This window comes from Eleutherodactylus coqui, chromosome 6 (assembly GCF_035609145.1).
Source record: "Eleutherodactylus coqui strain aEleCoq1 chromosome 6, aEleCoq1.hap1, whole genome shotgun sequence".
NCBI classification, from domain to species: domain Eukaryota; kingdom Metazoa; phylum Chordata; class Amphibia; order Anura; family Eleutherodactylidae; genus Eleutherodactylus; species Eleutherodactylus coqui.
Genome location: NC_089842.1, coordinates 93,516,366 through 93,534,115, shown reverse-complemented (window position 1 = coordinate 93,534,115; position 17,750 = coordinate 93,516,366). Strand labels below are relative to the sequence as shown.

At 40.1% G+C, this 17,750-nt stretch overlaps 3 non-coding genes across 3 annotated transcripts; all 3 read right to left on the bottom strand.

The window, feature by feature from the left end:
* Positions 1-4,287: 4,287 nt before the first annotated feature.
* On the bottom strand, positions 4,288-4,360 carry TRNAR-CCG (transfer RNA arginine (anticodon CCG)). The gene has a single exon. It is a non-coding gene; the product is annotated as a tRNA-Arg (tRNA).
* A 1,705-nt stretch (positions 4,361-6,065) lies between these two features.
* Positions 6,066-6,138, bottom strand: TRNAR-CCG (transfer RNA arginine (anticodon CCG)). The gene has a single exon. It is a non-coding gene; the product is annotated as a tRNA-Arg (tRNA).
* A 4,374-nt stretch (positions 6,139-10,512) lies between these two features.
* Positions 10,513-10,585, bottom strand: TRNAQ-CUG (transfer RNA glutamine (anticodon CUG)). The gene has a single exon. It is a non-coding gene; the product is annotated as a tRNA-Gln (tRNA).
* Positions 10,586-17,750: the final 7,165 nt, after the last annotated feature.

The window sequence follows — 17,750 nt, the reverse complement described above, 5'->3', positions numbered from 1 at the left end:
GGCTTCCTGGCACCCACCCATGCTGTGGGTCCACAGGGAGTTGTTACTACATCTGTCCACTTGTAAAGAACCCCAGTCAGACTGGGGCATGCAGTGTGGGCCGAAGCCCACCTGTATTAAGCACGACATTACTACCTCAACTGTGTTGGGCAATGCAATGGGATATTTTTATGTACTGCCGGTGGGTTCCAGGGAGCCACCCATGCTGTAGGTGCACACGGAGTTTAACCTACATCTGTCCACTTGTAAAGAACCCCAGTCAGACTGGGGCATGCAGTGTGGGCCGAAGCCAACCTGTATTAAGCACGACATTACTACCTCAGCTGTGTTGGGCAATGCAGTGGGATATTTTTATGTACCGCCAGTGGCTTCCTGGCACCCACCCATGCTGTGGGTCCACACGGAGTTGTAACTGCATGTGTCCACTTCTAAAGAACCCCAGTCTGACTGGGGCATGCAGTGTGGGCCGAAGCCCACCTGCATTTAATCAGACGTTACCTCAGCTGTGATGGGCACTGCAATGGGATATATTTATATACCGCCGGTGGGTTCCAGGGAGCCACCCATGCCGTGGGTGCACACGGAATTCCCATTGCGGAGTTGTACCTGCCTGTGACTATTTATAAAAAACCGCGGTCTGACTGGGGCATGCAGACACCTTGACAGAATGAATAGTGTGTGGCACATAGGTTCCCCATTGCTATGCCCACGTGTGCAGCTCCAGATGGAGGTGGCACAGGATTGGATTTCTCATTGCTTCTGTACAGCATTGTGGACTATCGGCCCGCCCCTTTTATGGGGGGGTCGCTGCCTAGCCATGCCAACCCTCTGCAGTGTGTGCCTGCTTTTCCTGTGGCAGACGCACTTATAAATAGACATGAGGGTGGCGTGGCATGAGGGCAGCTGAAGGCTGGGCAGGGACAGTTTGGTGTGCGCTGTGGACACTGGGTCGTGGGGGGGGGGGGTGGTTGGTCAGCATGTAACCCAGGAGAAGTTGCAGCGGAGTGTCATGCAGGCAGTTATTGTGCTTTGTTGGAGGTAGTGTGGTGCCTAGCTAAGGTATGCATTGCTAATGAGGGCTTTTCAGAAGTAAAAGTTGTTAGGAGGGGGGGGGGCACTCTTGCCGGTATTGTGGCTTAATAGTGGGACCTGTGAACTTGAGATGCAGCCCAACATGTAGCCCCTCGCCTGCCCTATCCGTTGCTGTGTCGTTCCCATCACTTTCTTGAATTGCCCAGATTTTCACACATGAAAACCTTAGCGAGCATCGGCGAAATACAAAAATGCTCGGGTCGCCCATTGACTTCAATGGGGTTCGTTACTTGAAACGAACCCTCGAGCATCGCGAAAATTTCGTCCCGAGTAACGAGCACCCGAGCATTTTGGTGCTCGCTCATCTCTAATAGACACCCAACTGCTGCACTCTGCATTTCTGAACGTCTGTTCTTCGGCACAGCACACACAATCCTGTACAAGTAACACACATTCCTTTCCCTTTTTGTCTGAGTTGAAACCCTTTTCCTTGGATCAGCCTCTCCAATTAGGGCGCCCACCCACTGGCGTTCGCGATTTTCGTGCGTGAAAAACGCCGCGTTTTCGCGGCGTTTTTCCCGCGTGTTTCGCGGCGTTTTTTGCCGCGTTTTCGCGGCTTTTCCATTAATTTCCATTGACTTTCATGGGTACATTAGGAGAAAAATAAGGACACATATGCAACTGACAGTTCCTATGTTAAAAAACGCAACGCAACGCAAAACGCCAGTGGACAGGAGTACGTTCAATTCTAATTGCTCTGCAGGAAAAACGCAAAACGCAAAGAAAAAAAAATCGCCAGTGGGTGGGCGCCCTTACAGTGTCTTCTTCCGCTTCTTTGGCTCCATCTTGTGGTAAGGGTGGATAATAATTGAACATGTATAATACCACTAATGGTCCAAGAAGTCTTTTTGAAATTGTTTTTGAAGATAAAGAGTAATGAAAAGGCAAGACCAGTTAATCCAACATGAGTAATTTAAAGACTTGTTCTTTTCATTAATGACTTGCACAACATTTAAATTAAGGGGAAAACAACTAGTTTATAAGCTACTTATAGTCCGATTCGTATGTTTCGCAAGATCAAGAATGTGGCTTACAATTACATATGTTTCAGACCTCAACTGAGTAGGAAGGTACTGAGCTTTTAGATTCATGAACAATAGAGCTTCAAAGAGTCAACACTTTAAAGGGGTTCTGACATCAAAAAAAAAAAATTGTACTCACCTTGCCTGGGCTGGCCCGATCGCCAGGCATGTCCCCTCCAGCCGGCATCTTCTTCTGTGCCTTTAAAGCAGAGCAGGAGCGGTCAAAAAGACCGCTTCCTGCTCTGGTCCATCCGTCAGGCACTTCCGAGGTGAACGGACGGGCGCTACGTCACAAGCAGTGCTTGCTGTGGGCGGCCCGTCCGTCCTGCTGAACTCCGGAGTGCTGCGCATGCGCTGTGGAGACGTAGCCCGACCTTAAAATCCAATGACCCAGGTGGGACTTGAACCCACAATCCCCAGCTCTGGAGGCTGATGCCTTCTCCATTAGGCCACTGGGCCCTGTTGACAATCTAAAACATACGTGACAGACAATAGTCGTCTGATCACTCATGTGTCTGACTGCTATTCCTCCTGACTCCATTGCATATACCTGACATACTAATTAGAAACTTTGGAAATATTTCTTTCTTGCGAAAGATTGTAAACATGTGACACTATCCATGGGTAAAACTTCTTTCCTACCCTAAAGGAATTGAAACTCTAAATCAAGATGACATATTCGGCTGTCCATCAGACAGTTTTTTTTTTAAATTGAAAAACAAGGATATTTTTACTGCTACCGTATGGAGCGCTAGCGAAGACTGATAGACACCCAACTGCTGCACTCTGCATTTCTGAATGGCTGTTCTTCGGCACAGCACACACAAACCTGTACAAGTAACACACATTCCTTTCCCTTTTTGCCTCAGTTGAAACCCTTTTCCTTGGATCAGCCTCTCCAATTACAGTGTCTTCTTCCGCATCTTTGGCTCCATCTTGTGGTAAGGGTGGATAATAATTAAACATGTATAATACCACTAATGGTCCAAGAAGTCTTTTTGAAATTGTTTTTGAAGATAAAGAGTAATGAAAAGGCAAGACCAGTTAATCCAACATGAGTAATTTAAAGACTTGTTCTTTTCAATAATCACTTGCACAACATTTAAATTAAGGGGAAAACAACTAGTTTATAAGCTACTTATAGTCTGATTCGTATGTTTCGCAAGATCAACAATATGGCTTACAATTACATATGTTTCAGAACTCAACTGAGTAGGAAGGTACTGAGCTTTTATATTCATGAACAATAGAGCTTCAAACAGTCAACACTTTAAAATCCAATGACCCAGGTGGGACTTGAATCCATAATCCCCAGCTCTGGAGGCTGATGCCTTCTCCATTAGGCCACTGGGCCTTGTTGACAATCTAAAACATACGTGACAGATAATAGTCCTCTGATCACTCATGTGTCTGACTGCTATCCCTCCTGACTCCATTGCATATACCTGACATACCAATTAGAAACTTCGGAAATATTTCTTTCTTGCGAAAGATTGTAAACATGTTACACTATCCATGGGTAAAACTTCTTTCCTACCCTAAAGGAATTGAAACTCTAAATCAAGATGACATATTCGGCTGTCCATCAGACAGTTTTTTTTTTAAATTGAAAAACAAGGATATTTTTACTGCTACCGTATGAAGCGCTAGCGAAGACTGATAGACACCCAACTGCTGTACTCTGCATTTCTGAATGGCTGTTCTTCGGCACAGCACACACAAACCTGTACAAGTAACACACATTCCTTTCCCTTTTTGTCTGAGTTGAAACCCTTTTCCTTGGATCAGCCTCTCCAATTACAGTGTCTTCTTCTGCATCTTTGGCTCCATCTTGTGGTAAGGGTGGATAATAATTAAACATGTATAATACTGCTAATGGTCCAAGAAGTCTTTTTGAAATTGTTTTTGAAGATAAAGAGTAATGAAAAGGCAAGACCAGTTAATCCAACATGAGTAATTTTAAGAGTTGTTCTCATTAATGACTTGCACAACATTTAAATTAAGGGGAAAACAACTAGTTTATAAGCTACTTATAGTCCGATTCGTATGTTTCGCAAGATCAACAATGTGGCTTACAATTATATATGTTTCAGAATTCAACTGAGTAGGAAGGTACTGAGCTTTTAGATTCATGAACAAAAGAGCTTCAAACAGTCAACACCTTAAAATCCAATGACCCAGGTGGGACTTGAACCCACAATCCCCAGCTCCGGAGGCTGATGCCTTCTCCATTAGGCCACTGGGCCTTGTTGACAACCTAAACCATACGTGACAGACAATAGTCCTCTCATCACTCATGTGTCTGACAGCTATCCCTCTTGACTCCATTGCATATACCTGACATACCAATTAGAAACTTCGGAAATATTTCTTTCTTGCGAAGTTGTAAACATGTTACACTATCCATGGGTAAAACTTCTTTCCTACCCTAAAGGAATTGAAACTATAAATCAAGATGACATATTCGGCTGTCCATCAGACAGTTTTTTTTTTTTTAATTGAAAAACAAGGATATTTTTACTGCTACCGTATGGAGCGCTAGCGAAGACTGATAGACACCCAACTGCTGCACTCTGCATTTCTGAATGACTGTTCTTCGGCACAGCACACACAAACCTGTACAAGTAACACACATTCCTTTCCCGTTTTGTCTGAGTTGGAACCCTTTTCCTTGGATCAGCCTCTCCAATTACAGTGTCTTCTTCCGCATCTTTGGCTCCATCTTGTGGTAAGGGTGGATAATAATTGAACATGTATAATACTGCTAATGGTCCAAGAAGTCTTTTTGAAATTGTTTTTGAAGATAAAGAGTAATGAAAAGGCAAGACCAGTTAATCCAACATGAGTAATTTTAAGAGTTGTTCTTCTCATTAATGACGTGCACAACATTTAAATTAAGGGGAAACAACTAGTTTATAAGCTACTTATAGTCCGATTCGTATGTTTCGCAAGATCAACAATGTGGCTTACAATTATATATGTTTCAGAATTCAACTGAGTAGGAAGGTACTGAGATTTTAGATTCATGAACAATAGAGCTTCAAACAGTCAACACCTTAAAATCCAATGACCCAGGTGGGAATTGAACCCACAATCCCCAGCTCCGGAGGCTGATGCCTTCGCCACTGGGCCTTGTTGACAGCCTAAAACATACGTGACAGACAATAGTCCTCTCATCACTCATGTGTCTGACAGCTATCCCTCTTGACTCCATTGCATATACCTGACATACCAATTAGAAACTTCGGAAATATTTCTTTCTTGCGAAAGATTGTAAATATGTTACACTATCCATGGGTAAAACTTCTTTCCTACCCTAAAGGAATTGAAACTCTAAATCAAGATGACATATTCGGCTGTCCATCAGACAGTTTTTTTTTTAAATTGAAAAACAAGGATATTTTTACTGCTACCGTATGGAGCGCTAGCAAAGACTGATAGACACCCAACTGCTGTACTCTGCATTTCTGAATGACTGTTCTTCGGCACAGCACACACAAACCTGTACAAGTAACACACATTCCTTTCCCTTTTTGTCTGAGTTGAAACCCCTTTCCTTGGATCAGCCTCTCCAATTACAGTGTCTTCTTCTGCATCTTTGGCTCCATCTTGTGGTAAGGGTGGATAATAATTAAACATGTATAATACTGCTAATGGTCCAAGAAGTCTTTTTGAAATTGTTTTTGAAGATAAAGAGTAATGAAAAGGCAAGACCAGTTAATCCAACATGAGTAATTTTAAGAGTTGTTCTCATTAATGACTTGCACAACATTTAAATTAAGGGGAAAACAACTAGTTTATAAGCTACTTATAGTCCGATTCGTATGTTTCGCAAGATCAACAATGTGGCTTACAATTATATATGTTTCAGAATTCAACTGAGTAGGAAGGTACTGAGCTTTTAGATTCATGAACAAAAGAGCTTCAAACAGTCAACACCTTAAAATCCAATGACCCAGGTGGGACTTGAACCCACAATCCCCAGCTCCGGAGGCTGATGCCTTCTCCATTAGGCCACTGGGCCTTGTTGACAACCTAAACCATACGTGACAGACAATAGTCCTCTCATCACTCATGTGTCTGACAGCTATCCCTCTTGACTCCATTGCATATACCTGACATACCAATTAGAAACTTCGGAAATATTTCTTTCTTGCGAAGTTGTAAACATGTTACACTATCCATGGGTAAAACTTCTTTCCTACCCTAAAGGAATTGAAACTATAAATCAAGATGACATATTCGGCTGTCCATCAGACAGTTTTTTTTTTTTTAATTGAAAAACAAGGATATTTTTACTGCTACCGTATGGAGCGCTAGCGAAGACTGATAGACACCCAACTGCTGCACTCTGCATTTCTGAATGACTGTTCTTCGGCACAGCACACACAAACCTGTACAAGTAACACACATTCCTTTCCCGTTTTGTCTGAGTTGGAACCCTTTTCCTTGGATCAGCCTCTCCAATTACAGTGTCTTCTTCCGCATCTTTGGCTCCATCTTGTGGTAAGGGTGGATAATAATTGAACATGTATAATACTGCTAATGGTCCAAGAAGTCTTTTTGAAATTGTTTTTGAAGATAAAGAGTAATGAAAAGGCAAGACCAGTTAATCCAACATGAGTAATTTTAAGAGTTGTTCTTCTCATTAATGACTTGCACAACATTTAAATTAAGGGGAAACAACTAGTTTATAAGCTACTTATAGTCCGATTCGTATGTTTCGCAAGATCAACAATGTGGCTTACAATTATATATGTTTCAGAATTCAACTGAGTAGGAAGGTACTGAGATTTTAGATTCATGAACAATAGAGCTTCAAACAGTCAACACCTTAAAATCCAATGACCCAGGTGGGAATTGAACCCACAATCCCCAGCTCCGGAGGCTGATGCCTTCGCCACTGGGCCTTGTTGACAGCCTAAAACATACGTGACAGACAATAGTCCTCTCATCACTCATGTGTCTGACAGCTATCCCTCTTGACTCCATTGCATATACCTGACATACCAATTAGAAACTTCGGAAATATTTCTTTCTTGCGAAAGATTGTAAATATGTTACACTATCCATGGGTAAAACTTCTTTCCTACCCTAAAGGAATTGAAACTCTAAATCAAGATGACATATTCGGCTGTCCATCAGACAGTTTTTTTTTTAAATTGAAAAACAAGGATATTTTTACTGCTACCGTATGGAGCGCTAGCAAAGACTGATAGACACCCAACTGCTGTACTCTGCATTTCTGAATGACTGTTCTTCGGCACAGCACACACAAACCTGTACAAGTAACACACATTCCTTTCCCTTTTTGTCTGAGTTGAAACCCCTTTCCTTGGATCAGCCTCTCCAATTACAGTGTCTTCTTCTGCATCTTTGGCTCCATCTTGTGGTAAGGGTGGATAATAATTAAACATGTATAATACTGCTAATGGTCCAAGAAGTCTTTTTGAAATTGTTTTTGAAGATAAAGAGTAATGAAAAGGCAAGACCAGTTAATCCAACATGAGTAATTTTAAGAGTTGTTCTTCTCATTAATGACTTGCACAACATTTAAATTAAGGGGAAAACAACTAGTTTATAAGCTACTTATAGTCCGATTCGTATGTTTCGCAAGATCAACAATGTGGCTTACAATTATATATGTTTCAGAATTCAACTGAGTAGGAAGGTACTGAGCTTTTAGATTCATGAACAAAAGAGCTTCAAACAGTCAACACCTTAAAATCCAATGACCCAGGTGGGACTTGAACCCACAATCCCCAGCTCTGGAGGCTGATGCCTTCTCCATTAGGCCACTGGGCCTTGTTGACAGCTTAAAACATACGTGACAGACAATAGTCCTCTCATCACTCATGTGTCTGACAGCTATCCCTCTTGACTCCATTGCATATACCTGACATACCAATTAGAAACTTCGGAAATATTTCTTTCTTGCGAAGATTGTAAACATGTTACACTATCCATGGGTAAAACTTCTTTCCTACCCTAAAGGAATTGAAACTCTAAATCAAGATGACATATTCGGCTGTCCATCAGACAGTTTTTTTTTTTTAAATTGAAAAACAAGGATATTTTTACTGCTACCGTATGGAGCGCTAGCGAAGACTGATAGACACCCAACTGCTGCACTCTGCATTTCTGAATGACTGTTCTTCGGCACAGCACACACAAACCTGTACAAGTAACACACATTCATTTCCCTTTTTGTCTGAGTTCAAACCCCTTTCCTTGGATCAGCCTCTCCAATTACAGTGTCTTCTTCCGCATCCTTGGCTCCATCTTGTGGTAAGGGTGGATAATAATTAAACATGTATAATACTGCTAATGGTCCAAGAAGTCTTTTTGAAATTGTTTTTGAAGATAAAGAGTAATGAAAAGGCAAGACCAGTTAATCCAACATGAGTAATTTTAAGAGTTGTTCTTCTCATTAATGACTTGCACAACATTTAAATTAAGGGGAAACAACTAGTTTATAAGCTACTTATAGTCCGATTCGTATGTTTCGCAAGATCAACAATGTGGCTTACAATTATATATGTTTCAGAATTCAACTGAGTAGGAAGGTACTGAGCTTTTAGATTCATGAACAATAGAGCTTCAAACAGTCAACACCTTAAAATCCAATGACCCAGGTGGGAATTGAACCCACAATCCCCAGCTCCGGAGGCTGATGCCTTCTCCACTGGGCCTTGTTGACAGCCTAAAACATGCGTGACAGACAATAGTCCTCTCATCACTCATGTGTCTGACAGCTATCCCTCTTGACTCCATTGCATATACCTGACATACCAATTAGAAACTTCGGAAATATTTCTTTCTTGCGAAAGATTGTAAATATGTTACACTATCCATGGGTAAAACTTCTTTCCTACCCTAAAGGAATTGAAACTCTAAATCAAGATGACATATTCGGCTGTCCATCAGACAGTTTTTTTTTAAATTGAAAAACAAGGATATTTTTACTGCTACCGTATGGAGCGCTAGCAAAGACTGATAGACACCCAACTGCTTTACTCTGCATTTCTGAATGACTGTTCTTCGGCACAGCACACACAAACCTGTACAAGTAACACACATTCCTTTCCCTTTTTGTCTGAGTTGAAACCCCTTTCCTTGGATCAGCCTCTCCAATTACAGTGTCTTCTTCCGCATCTTTGGCTCCATCTTGTGGTAAGGGTGGATAATAATTGAACATGTATAATACTGCTAATGGTCCAAGAAGTCTTTTTGAAATTGTTTTTGAAGATAAAGAGTAATGAAAAGGCAAGACCAGTTAATCCAACATGAGTAATTTTAAGAGTTGTTCTTCTCATTAATGACTTGCACAACATTTAAATTAAGGGGAAACAACTAGTTTATAAGCTACTTATAGTCCGATTCGTATGTTTCGCAAGATCAACAATGTGGCTTACAATTATATATGTTTCAGAATTCAACTGAGTAGGAAGGTACTGAGATTTTAGATTCATGAACAATAGAGCTTCAAACAGTCAACACCTTAAAATCCAATGACCCAGGTGGGAATTGAACCCACAATCCCCAGCTCCGGAGGCTGATGCCTTCTCCACTGGGCCTTGTTGACAGCCTAAAACATATGTGACAGACAATAGTCCTCTCATCACTCATGTGTCTGACAGCTATCCCTCTTGACTCCATTGCATATACCTGACATACCAATTAGAAACTTCGGAAATATTTCTTTCTTGCGAAAGATTGTAAATATGTTACACTATCCATGGGTAAAACTTCTTTCCTACCCTAAAGGAATTGAAACTCTAAATCAAGATGACATATTCGGCTGTCCATCAGACAGTTTTTTTTTAAATTGAAAAACAAGGATATTTTTACTGCTACCGTATGGAGCGCTAGCAAAGACTGATAGACACCCAACTGCTGTACTCTGCATTTCTGAATGACTGTTCTTCGGCACAGCACACACAAACCTGTACAAGTAACACACATTCCTTTCCCTTTTTGTCTGAGTTGAAACCCCTTTCCTTGGATCAGCCTCTCCAATTACAGTGTCTTCTTCCGCATCTTTGGCTCCATCTTGTGGTAAGGGTGGATAATAATTAAACATGTATAATACTGCTAATGGTCCAAGAAGTCTTTTTGAAATTGTTTTTGAAGATAAAGAGTAATGAAAAGGCAAGACCAGTTAATCCAACATGAGTAATTTTAAGAGTTGTTCTTCTCATTAATGACTTGCACAACATTTAAATTAAGGGGAAAACAACTAGTTTATAAGCTACTTATAGTCCGATTCGTATGTTTCGCAAGATCAACAATGTGGCTTACAATTATATATGTTTCAGAATTCAACTGAGTAGGAAGGTACTGAGCTTTTAGATTCATGAACAAAAGAGCTTCAAACAGTCAACACCTTAAAATCCAATGACCCAGGTGGGACTTGAACCCACAATCCCCAGCTCCAGAGGCTGATGCCTTCTCCATTAGGCCACTGGGCCTTGTTGACAACCTAAACCATACATGACAGATAATAGTCCTCTCATCACTCATGTGTCTGACAGCTATCCCTCTTGACTCCATTGCATATACCTGACATACCAATTAGAAACTTCGGAAATATTTCTTTCTTGCGAAGATTGTAAACATGTTACACTATCCATGGGTAAAACTTCTTTCCTACCCTAAAGGAATTGAAACTATAAATCAAGATGACATATTCGGCTGTCCATCAGACAGTTTTTTTTTTAAATTGAAAAACAAGGATATTTTTACTGCTACCGTATGGAGCGCTAGCAAAGACTGATAGACACCCAACTGCTGTACTCTGCATTTCTGAATGACTGTTCTTCGGCACAGCACACACAAACCTGTACAAGTAACACACATTCCTTTCCCTTTTTGTCTGAGTTGAAACCCCTTTCCTTGGATCAGCCTCTCCAATTACAGTGTCTTCTTCCGCATCTTTGGCTCCATCTTGTGGTAAGGGTGGATAATAATTGAACATGTATAATACTGCTAATGGTCCAAGAAGTCTTTTTGAAATTGTTTTTGAAGATAAAGAGTAATGAAAAGGCAAGACCAGTTAATCCAACATGAGTAATTTTAAGAGTTGTTCTTCTCATTAATGACTTGCACAACATTTAAATTAAGGGGAAACAACTAGTTTATAAGCTACTTATAGTCCGATTCGTATGTTTCGCAAGATCAACAATGTGGCTTACAATTATATATGTTTCAGAATTCAACTGAGTAGGAAGGTACTGAGATTTTAGATTCATGAACAATAGAGCTTCAAACAGTCAACACCTTAAAATCCAATGACCCAGGTGGGAATTGAACCCACAATCCCCAGCTCCGGAGGCTGATGCCTTCTCCACTGGGCCTTGTTGACAGCCTAAAACATATGTGACAGACAATAGTCCTCTCATCACTCATGTGTCTGACAGCTATCCCTCTTGACTCCATTGCATATACCTGACATACCAATTAGAAACTTCGGAAATATTTCTTTCTTGCGAAAGATTGTAAATATGTTACACTATCCATGGGTAAAACTTCTTTCCTACCCTAAAGGAATTGAAACTCTAAATCAAGATGACATATTCGGCTGTCCATCAGACAGTTTTTTTTTTAATTGAAAAACAAGGATATTTTTACTGCTACCGTATGGAGCGCTAGCAAAGACTGATAGACACCCAACTGCTGCACTCTGCATTTCTGAATGACTGTTCTTCGGCACAGCACACACAAACCTGTACAAGTAACACACATTCCTTTCCCTTTTTGTCTGAGTTGAAACCCCTTTCCTTGGATCAGCCTCTCCAATTACAGTGTCTTCTTCCGCATCTTTGGCTCCATCTTGTGGTAAGGGTGGATAATAATTAAACATGTATAATACTGCTAATGGTCCAAGAAGTCTTTTTGAAATTGTTTTTGAAGATAAAGAGTAATGAAAAGGCAAGACCAGTTAATCCAACATGAGTAATTTTAAGAGTTGTTCTTCTCATTAATGACTTGCACAACATTTAAATTAAGGGGAAAACAACTAGTTTATAAGCTACTTATAGTCCGATTCGTATGTTTCGCAAGATCAACAATGTTGCTTACAATTATATATGTTTCAGAACTCAACTGAGTAGGAAGGTACTGAGCTTTTAGATTCATGAACAATAGAGCTTCAAACAGTCAACACCTTAAAATCCAATGACCCAGGTGGGACTTGAACCCACAATCCCCAGCTCTGGAGGCTGATGCCTTCTCCATTAGGCCACCGGGCCTTGTTGACAGCTTAAAACATACGTGACAGACAATAGTCCTCTCATCACTCATGTGTCTGACAGCTATCCCTCTTGACTCCATTGCATATACCTGACATACCAATTAGAAACTTCGGAAATATTTCTTTCTTGCGAAGATTGTAAACATGTTACACTATCCATGGGTAAAACTTCTTTCCTACCCTAAAGGAATTGAAACTCTAAATCAAGATGACATATTCGGCTGTCCATCAGACAGTTTTTTTTTTTTTAAATTGAAAAACAAGGATATTTTTACTGCTACCGTATGGAGCGCTAGCGAAGACTGATAGACACCCAACTGCTGCACTCTGCATTTCTGAATGACTGTTCTTCGGCACAGCACACACAAACCTGTACAAGTAACACACATTCATTTCCCTTTTTGTCTGAGTTCAAACCCCTTTCCTTGGATCAGCCTCTCCAATTACAGTGTCTTCTTCCGCATCCTTGGCTCCATCTTGTGGTAAGGGTGGATAATAATTGAACATGTATAATACTGCTAATGGTCCAAGAAGTCTTTTTGAAATTGTTTTTGAAGATAAAGAGTAATGAAAAGGCAAGACCAGTTAATCCAACATGAGTAATTTTAAGAGTTGTTCTTCTCATTAATGACTTGCACAACATTTAAATTAAGGGGAAACAACTAGTTTATAAGCTACTTATAGTCCGATTCGTATGTTTCGCAAGATCAACAATATGGCTTACAATTATATATGTTTCAGAATTCAACTGAGTAGGAAGGTACTGAGCTTTTAGATTCATGAACAATAGAGCTTCAAACAGTCAACACCTTAAAATCCAATGACCCAGGTGGGAATTGAACCCACAATCCCCAGCTCCGGAGGCTGATGCCTTCTCCACTGGGCCTTGTTGACAGCCTAAAACATGTGTGACAGACAATAGTCCTCTCATCACTCATGTGTCTGACAGCTATCCCTCTTGACTCCTTTGCATATACCTGACATACCAATTAGAAACTTCGGAAATATTTCTTTCTTGCGAAAGATTGTAAATATGTTACACTATCCATGGGTAAAACTTCTTTCCTACCCTAAAGGAATTGAAACTCTAAATCAAGATGACATATTCGGCTGTCCATCAGACAGTTTTTTTTTTAAATTGAAAAACAAGAATATTTTTACTGCTACCGTATGGAGCGCTAGCAAAGACTGATAGACACCCAACTGCTGTACTCTGCATTTCTGAATGACTGTTCTTCGGCACAGCACACACAAACCTGTACAAGTAACACACATTCCTTTCCCTTTTTGTCTGAGTTGAAACCCCTTTCCTTGGATCAGCCTCTCCAATTACAGTGTCTTCTTCCGCATCTTTGGCTCCATCTTGTGGTAAGGGTGGATAATAATTGAACATGTATAATACTGCTAATGGTCCAAGAAGTCTTTTTGAAATTGTTTTTGAAGATAAAGAGTAATGAAAAGGCAAGACCAGTTAATCCAACATGAGTAATTTTAAGAGTTGTTCTTCTCATTAATGACTTGCACAACATTTAAATTAAGGGGAAACAACTAGTTTATAAGCTACTTATAGTCCGATTCGTATGTTTCGCAAGATCAACAATGTGGCTTACAATTATATATGTTTCAGAATTCAACTGAGTAGGAAGGTACTGAGATTTTAGATTCATGAACAATAGAGCTTCAAACAGTCAACACCTTAAAATCCAATGACCCAGGTGGGAATTGAACCCACAATCCCCAGCTCCGGAGGCTGATGCCTTCTCCACTGGGCCTTGTTGACAGCCTAAAACATATGTGACAGACAATAGTCCTCTCATCACTCATGTGTCTGACAGCTATCCCTCTTGACTCCATTGCATATACCTGACATACCAATTAGAAACTTCGGAAATATTTCTTTCTTGCGAAAGATTGTAAATATGTTACACTATCCATGGGTAAAACTTCTTTCCTACCCTAAAGGAATTGAAACTCTAAATCAAGATGACATATTCGGCTGTCCATCAGACAGTTTTTTTTTTTAATTGAAAAACAAGGATATTTTTACTGCTACCGTATGGAGCGCTAGCAAAGACTGATAGACACCCAACTGCTGTACTCTGCATTTCTGAATGACTGTTCTTCGGCACAGCACACACAAACCTGTACAAGTAACACACATTCCTTTCCCTTTTTGTCTGAGTTCAAACCCCTTTCCTTGGATCAGCCTCTCCAATTACAGTGTCTTCTTCCGCATCCTTGGCTCCATCTTGTGGTAAGGGTGGATAATAATTGAACATGTATAATACTGCTAATGGTCCAAGAAGTCTTTTTGAAATTGTTTTTGAAGATAAAGAGTAATGAAAAGGCAAGACCAGTTAATCCAACATGAGTAATTTTAAGAGTTGTTCTTCTCATTAATGACTTGCACAACATTTAAATTAAGGGGAAAACAACTAGTTTATAAGCTACTTATAGTCCGATTCGTATGTTTCGCAAGATCAACAATGTTGCTTACAATTATATATGTTTCAGAACTCAACTGAGTAGGAAGGTACTGAGCTTTTAGATTCATGAACAATAGAGCTTCAAACAGTCAACACCTTAAAATCCAATGACCCAGGTGGGACTTGAACCCACAATCCCCAGCTCTGGAGGCTGATGCCTTCTCCATTAGGCCACTGGGCCTTGTTGACAGCTTAAAACATACGTGACAGACAATAGTCCTCTCATCACTCATGTGTCTGACAGCTATCCCTCTTGACTCCATTGCATATACCTGACATACCAATTAGAAACTTCGGAAATATTTCTTTCTTGCGAAGATTGTAAACATGTTACACTATCCATGGGTAAAACTTCTTTCCTACCCTAAAGGAATTGAAACTCTAAATCAAGATGACATATTCGGCTGTCCATCAGACAGTTTTTTTTTTTTAAATTGAAAAACAAGGATATTTTTACTGCTACCGTATGGAGCGCTAGCGAAGACTGATAGACACCCAACTGCTGCACTCTGCATTTCTGAATGACTGTTCTTCGGCACAGCACACACAAACCTGTACAAGTAACACACATTCATTTCCCTTTTTGTCTGAGTTCAAACCCCTTTCCTTGGATCAGCCTCTCCAATTACAGTGTCTTCTTCCGCATCCTTGGCTCCATCTTGTGGTAAGGGTGGATAATAATTAAACATGTATAATACTGCTGATGGTCCAAGAAGTCTTTTTGAAATTGTTTTTGAAGATAAAGAGTAATGAAAAGGCAAGACCAGTTAATCCAACATGAGTAATTTTAAGAGTTGTTCTTCTCATTAATGACTTGCACAACATTTAAATTAAGGGGAAACAACTAGTTTATAAGCTACTTATAGTCCGATTCGTATGTTTCGCAAGATCAACAATGTGGCTTACAATTATATATGTTTCAGAATTCAACTGAGTAGGAAGGTACTGAGCTTTTAGATTCATGAACAATAGAGCTTCAAACAGTCAACACCTTAAAATCCAATGACCCAGGTGGGAATTGAACCCACAATCCCCAGCTCCGGAGGCTGATGCCTTCTCCACTGGGCCTTGTTGACAGCCTAAAACATACGTGACAGACAATAGTCCTCTCATCACTCATGTGTCTGACAGCTATCCCTCTTGACTCCATTGCATATACCTGACATACCAATTAGAAACTTCGGAAATATTTCTTTCTTGCGAAAGATTGTAAATATGTTACACTATCCATGGGTAAAACTTCTTTCCTACCCTAAAGGAATTGAAACTCTAAATCAAGATGACATATTCGGCTGTTCATCAGACAGTTTTTTTTTTAAATTGAAAAACAAGGATATTTTTACTGCTACCGTATGGAGCGCTAGCAAAGACTGATAGACACCCAACTGCTGTACTCTGCATTTCTGAATGACTGTTCTTCGGCACAGCACACACAAACCTGTACAAGTAACACACATTCCTTTCCCTTTTTGTCTGAGTTGAAACCCCTTTCCTTGGATCAGCCTCTCCAATTACAGTGTCTTCTTCCGCATCTTTGGCTCCATCTTGTGGTAAGGGTGGATAATAATTGAACATGTATAATACTGCTAATGGTCCAAGAAGTCTTTTTGAAATTGTTTTTGAAGATAAAGAGTAATGAAAAGGCAAGACCAGTTAATCCAACATGAGTAATTTTAAGAGTTGTTCTTCTCATTAATGACTTGCACAACATTTAAATTAAGGGGAAACAACTAGTTTATAAGCTACTTATAGTCCGATTCGTATGTTTCGCAAGATCAACAATGTGGCTTACAATTATATATGTTTCAGAATTCAACTGAGTAGGAAGGTACTGAGATTTTAGATTCATGAACAATAGAGCTTCAAACAGTCAACACCTTAAAATCCAATGACCCAGGTGGGAATTGAACCCACAATCCCCAGCTCCGGAGGCTGATGCCTTCTCCAATGGGCCTTGTTGACAGCCTAAAACATATGTGACAGACAATAGTCCTCTCATCACTCATGTGTCTGACAGCTATCCCTCTTGACTCCATTGCATATACCTGACATACCAATTAGAAACTTCGGAAATATTTCTTTCTTGCGAAAGATTGTAAATATGTTACACTATCCATGGGTAAAACTTCTTTCCTACCCTAAAGGAATTGAAACTCTAAATCAAGATGACATATTCGGCTGTCCATCAGACAGTTTTTTTTTTTAATTGAAAAACAAGGATATTTTTACTGCTACCGTATGGAGCGCTAGCAAAGACTGATAGACACCCAACTGCTGTACTCTGCATTTCTGAATGACTGTTCTTCGGCACAGCACACACAAACCTGTACAAGTAACACACATTCCTTTCCCTTTTTGTCTGAGTTGAAACCCCTTTCCTTGGATCAGCCTCTCCAATTACAGTGTCTTCTTCCGCATCCTTGGCTCCATCTTGTGGTAAGGGTGGATAATAATTGAACATGTATAATACTGCTAATGGTCCAAGAAGTCTTTTTGAAATTGTTTTTGAAGATAAAGAGTAATGAAAAGGCAAGACCAGTTAATCCAACATGAGTAATTTTAAGAGTTGTTCTTCTCATTAATGACTTGCACAACATTTAAATTAAGGGGAAAACAACTAGTTTATAAGCTACTTATAGTCCGATTCGTATGTTTCGCAAGATCAACAATGTTGCTTACAATTATATATGTTTCAGAACTCAACTGAGTAGGAAGGTACTGAGCTTTTAGATTCATGAACAATAGAGCTTCAAACAGTCAACACCTTAAAATCCAATGACCCAGGTAGGACTTGAACCCACTATGCCCAGCTCTGGAGGCTGATGCCTTCTCCATTAGGCCACTGGGCCTTGTTGACAGCTTAAAACATACGTGACAGACAATAGTCCTCTCATCACT